Source organism: Netta rufina (assembly GCF_964035555.1).
Source record: "Netta rufina genome assembly, chromosome: 2".
NCBI classification, from domain to species: domain Eukaryota; kingdom Metazoa; phylum Chordata; class Aves; order Anseriformes; family Anatidae; genus Netta; species Netta rufina.
In genome coordinates this window covers 27,065,869-27,072,083 of record NC_140124.1, presented here as the reverse complement: position 1 = coordinate 27,072,083, position 6,215 = coordinate 27,065,869, and positions in this window count along the sequence as shown.

Below are 6,215 nucleotides of genomic sequence, written 5' to 3'. Positions count from 1 at the left end.
GGATGGAAAAGTCTGGGTAAAATGTCTGATTTCAGGCTCCTCCAAGGACAGACTGTGGCTGTCACCTGCATGTCCAACCTTTTTGCATTTAGTCCCTCTAGCTTCTCTCTTTTCAAGTTCTTTTTCCCATTCCAGTCTAAGTGTTTTATGGCAGAGCGCAGATTACCTTTTTCAAAGGCTTCCATTTGGGACAAAATTCAGTAGATTTGCATATGAGCTACAGCAAGTACATCATTCTTTTATCTTCTTTCTCCTCCTTAAGCCATATACTTTCCAAAGTATACTTTACTGCTCCAAAACATTAAGGGTGGAGATTTTATTTTTAAAATAATACTTTTAACTCAAGAAAAACACCTGTTTTTTGTTAGGTTTCATCTTGTAAATGACTGAATTGCTTTGGCTAAAATTTAGAAAGAAAGACATCTGGCACGAATAGTTTCAGTTTATGTCTTTAAAGTTGCATAAAACTATAAACAATGAAAAGCAGAGCCTTAAATAGAAAATATTGAGCAACCTTAATACAAATGAGTGTTACATGGCCTGCCAGTAATTATACATGTGTTCTATACATACTCTCTAGATGTGTCCTTTGCTTCACTGTTTTCAAATGTGCTCTGTAAAGGGAATTACAAGTGGATATGGAGTCTAATCCAAGCTCTGTAAGATGCCAAACAAGAGCCTTCTTTTGACTTTGTACACATTCATGCTCAGAGGAGAAACAGCTGAACGCTCGTTATCTAGACACACAGGATAATTTTTAAATTGCCTACATTATACTAAGTATGAAATACTGAAAAATAAGTGTTATCATTGTTCAGATCACATGAATCATAACCAAATCCTGTCTTTGGTAATCCTGGGTATTTTTCCTTTCATTCTAGATATTGTATCAAAGACAACATGAAAATGTTCGTAAATTCCTCGAGAACAGTCATTAAGCAAAGTATTATAATAAAGAGCTTAAAGGCAAACTAGGTTTGTCGAAAGAAAAATGAGGGTGTGATATGGTAACATTCTGAAGGCATAAGAAACTCTGCCTCCTGTGGGGTTTGTAACATCCCTTCAGGACTAAGGGAATTATAGACAGAAAAAAAAGTTGGAACTTCATTCAAGAGGGGAAGGAATTAATCTCGTATGAAAAAGGCATAAAACACCTTAAACTTGTAAGAAGCTTTTAGGCGGCCAAAGTGTTTTGTGAGACAACAAGCAAGACATGTTCATAACGTTTTCTGAATGTAAAAAAAGCAGATAAGATAACCTTACAGGGAGAGAGGGGAGAATTATGGATTTTTTTTTTTTTTTAATGCAACCTGTAAAACATTATTATGCAAGCACTTGCAATCTATAGAGTGTCAGAAACTATAATGAACTAATAAGGAGCTATAAATGGCTTCAAAAGATTTGGATTGTTATGAAGGAGGATGGTTCAGGATATTGGCATATTGTTTTAAAATTGTTTTTTCTTTTTATTTTTTATTTTTTTTTTTTTAACTAATCTTTAAGAATTAATACTGAATGCATTTTATTTTAAATTTATTTTTTGAAATCTGAAAATCCAACATTATGATTAGTAATTACTAATAGCTGTTAATAAGTGAATATATTTCATTTCTTTCTTTTCTTTATACATAAAAACTGGAAGGTCTGTTTGGCTCTTAAGGACCTCAGGGACCTCAAGTAAGTGAAAAGTAAGGTACAGAAATACTCCTACAGTTTTCTGAGAGTTCATTTTGTGTTTCATACACATTCTATTTTTGTTGCTACATGGTACACCTTTGGGGACAGAAATAGTGCATTCTGGTAATTCCAAGAATTTGCTTCACATCTGGCACAGGTCACAGAACTGTTTTGGCACAGTCGGCAGCTCAGTTGGACTCTCCATATGTGCTGTGATACATTTTTCATTTTACTGAGGACCTGCCAATTCATTTCCCCTGCTGCTAGAATTTCTGGCAAGCTTCTCAAGTAGCCAAAGTGGCAGCTTCCATAGTGTCCCAAGACGACTGACAAAGTACTCCTTCAACAGCTGAAGAGACTGAAACCATTCAAATGGGCTGAAAACTGCTTGTTAAATAATTCTGTGCTGAATAAAAAATAAATAATAAAATAATAATAAAAAAAATCCCTTCCCATCAAAATGAAGAGTACCCTTGGCAGTAATTGCCCAACACACATTTTTTTTTTCATTAGCTACTGTAGATGGCAGATCCCTGATATTTTCTGTCTCTGCATTTGCCAGAAGGAGTCATATCTTCTTTTGGGTATTTTAACTTCTACAGTCTTTTAGAAGGAGAGACAGAAATCTGTAGAGAGTTGCTTACTGTGACAGAGATCTCATAAACATTGTCATGTTTTGTTAGCTCTGTATGTTGGCAAAATGAGGACAGAATCTTCCTACACCACTTATGCATGACTGCCTGAACACAAGCATCTCTGGAGCAGATGAAACAATACAGCCAGTGAAGAGCAGGGTAAAGACTAGAGGAGAATTAATTTGGGTCAGAACATGAATCTTTAGTTCTAAAATCCGTTCTGCTTAGTTTAAAGGAATGTCGCTCTGTTTTCCCCCTGGTGGACAGTGCCATTTCTCTGATACTATAGAATCCTTTTAAAATGTGAAAATCTCAAGCAGAACACCTAGAATATGTGAAAGCTTTTGATTTTAATTTCTGTAACATAAGGCTGAACTATTCCTCATTTCCTCAGCCTCCATTAAACTTCATAAAGCTTAGAATACACATAGGAAAACCCACGTGGAAATTAGGAATTATTCCTTTAGAGTCTTATTTTTATAATGAGCAGAAAGTAAAGCCAGGAGCTACAAATTGAGGAGAAAAACAAATAAAGTAACTTCTTTGTGAGAGCCCTTCTTCCTAGGTGTGGAATATTTAAGAGTAGGAAGAAACTTTAACCAGGACCATGATGTCAAGTGTCAGTACCAAAATTAAGTTTGTTACAATTATAAGCAAGCAGATTGAAGGTCCTCTCAATGGAAGTAGTGGTAGCAGTCCTAGGAACAGCCATTTTTTCCAATCAAACACTAAACATAGTTAGATACCTTTTCAATACCAAAGCAGTAAATAAATGAATGGATTATCTGAGATCAACACTACTCTCTTATTTGCTTTTGTACCTGCAGGGAGAGCAAGGCCCCCTGGTCTTTATGATCCTCTAGCACTCCTAACCGCAGGACATCAAGGGCCTAAGTTTTTAATGAACGTTCTCATTTTCTAATGCATCAAATTTGGGTTCTTAAGTTTGGAAATTAAAAATGACATAATTCCAAATTTTCATATTTGCACAAGCATCCTACGTGAAATTGATATTCCAACTGTTGACTTCCAGTAAGCTGTAGTTTTGAAGGGGCCAAGTATTGTTTTTTGAAGAAGAAATCAAATTTTTCAAGAAAGAGATTAGTCTTCTTCTGTGATGTAGAAAGAAGATCTGTCTCAAACAATAATGACTCTTTAATGTTCATTTTGTTAAGGGTCAAAGAGGCCAAGAAAGAAAAATTGGGCTCCTGGGACCCATTGGAATTGATGAAGCAGCAACACCTCCAAGTCTGTCACAAAGTCTGTCTGTGCAGACACAGAGAAGTGAGAGCAATGAACAACGTTTGGGGTGACTTGACCAGCTGCACTGATTGCCTGTCTCTGCAGCAGGCACTAGGCCTGTGAAGATGTGCCTGTATGTGCTGCTTACAGTGGCAGTAATAACCATATGTCGTGGCTGAAAAGGAAAACTGCTTTTTCCAAATCAACTGGAAAAAACACAAAACAAAGATTTCCTTGTTCCTCGGTATTCAGCATTTCAGAACCTGCTTTTCTGCAAGTCATGAGGCAGTACACTTTTTACGTCTTCTCCTTTGCTTGTTACTCTCTTTAAAATTGTCTGAAATAGAAATTACAAGCTGAAATACTAATTAGACCACTTCAGATTTTCTTTGAATACCTTACTACTTCAGATGCACATGCTAATAGTTGGCCCGGAAACATTTAACTGCCACATTTTTTACTCTTTCTTTGTCTCCATTTGAGTCAGGATCTTAATTCTTTCTTTTAGCTGCCTTTCATATTTCCTTCTTTTTTACGAAAACAAAGGAGACATAAAGTTTTTGGCTCCCTGATTAAGTATTTTCCTACTTTCTCTCTTGAATCATTTTAATGGTCTTTCCAACATTTTTACAGCTTTGCAAAACTTCTAAAGGAAAACATATAATAATCAATTGTTTTTCCATCTTTCTAATAATCTGCCCAGTGCCTCTAGTTTGCAAACATGTGAATGGAGTGGCTTTTCCCATCATTTGTGTTATTGTGTGCTGGCTGTTTCTTCCTATCACTAAACATATTGGAGAACTTGTATTAAGTTATTTTTCATGAGTTATATATCAGAGGGTTTATTAATTTGAGCCACAAACATGGTCTAATAGTACAACAGTTAGTTTACTTAGATTTAATCATTATGTTCCTTCCATTTTAAAAGCATTTTCTTCATGAAAACACAGCACTTTTTCCTTAATTATGATCATCTTTAGGATCTCAGCAATGATTTTGATAAATGAGGTAGGACAAAATTTATGGAAAAATTAAAAGCAACTCAAATAGAGTACTATATCATATATTGAAGGTAAATTTTGGCAGCCTGTATTTTCATGGTTATAATTTCATTGCTCATTCATTTTTCATCATATCACTTCCTCTGCTACTGTTGGAGTCAGACATACTGACTTGTTCACATCTGTTTCCAATAATCACCTGCTGTTTCTTTTTATAACAAAGATTAGATTAGTTTGTATGTTTCTAACACTTTTTCACAGGAAAGTATAGGAAATGAGTTTAGTTAATACTTCCAATAACCATGTTAGCTAACTTTGATTTTGAGAGGAAGTTCTTTAGGTATGAGGGAATCAGCAACTTAAATACCTGACGCCTTACTCATTTTGTGAGTCCTAATGATAGTGCAAGCATGCTAGTAACATATAGTGTACCAAGTAAGAGCATATGTTGCCTTTTGCCCAATGGCAATAATGTTATAGGCATCGTTAAATATGGATGTGAATAGGGAGAAGAGGTAGAAAACACAGTCATTGCAAATGTTGCTGTTGGGATGTGCACAGGGGGAACAAAAGAACGTGTTTCTTTAACTCTACAGTTTGAAGAAGAGTTAGTTGAGTAACCCGAAAAAGTTTAATGTAAGAGGTTCACAAATTGTGGCAAAAAAGAGACATAATTCACAAATCACTTCCACTTGCAACTTCTCTTTCATAGCATGGAGTTACTACTGCTGTTGCTGAATCTTGCTCTCACTGTTTCTAATGCATATGAGACTTGCTCCAGCACTGTAGCTGCTGGTGGTTTATAGCAGAACAAACAAACAAACAAAAAACTGTTAGGATGTTATGACCTATGTGATTTAGGAGCACAAGACTTTGTTTTGTTGATCCTTAGAAATCCTTAGTAGGATTGGTGTCATGGATTGTTTAACTGCTTCTGAATTTCCCATTAAGAGTTCAGTAAGAATGCTGCATATCTAAATCCATACATCAGGTCCTGGGACTCCCAGTCCGTGTATCTAACAGAGAAGTACCTGAAATGAGTATTAAGTTTACCAGAATCAGATAGGAACTAAAGAGTGAAACCAGTTGTTCCAGGAGATATCTATCCTCCCTCCTTGAATCCCTGTATCTTAGTTCTTTAATATCTTAATCTTCTGCTTTAACCTTCTATTACAAGGAGACATATATTTTACCCAGACAGTAGCCATATCTACTAGATGTGTCCTGATCAAATGCTGAGTATGTCACCCAATATGAGAAATCATAATGCATTATCATGTGGATACACCAGAGGGCAGAATTTAGACAGCATGAATAATATCTCAGGTTTTTATAGTTTACATAAATTGAATTGAGCAAATAAATGATCCTTTTGTTATGTGTATTGCAGTCTGGTTTTAAAAAGGCCTTACCTTACACAGCGTGTGAATAACAATGGCACTGAGTTAAGATACCCCAAGCATTAGGAACAGAGGTGGTTTTTTGTTTGTTTGTTTGTTTTTAAATATTTAAAATGTGTACTCTAAATTACAACAATTAGCTATTTTCTAGCTGGAAAAAAATATGCAGTTCTTTATAGTTTACAATTCATTCACACATTCTTATTGAGTGAAGAACTTAGTGGCAAAATAAATAAATAAATAAATAAATAAATTTAGGG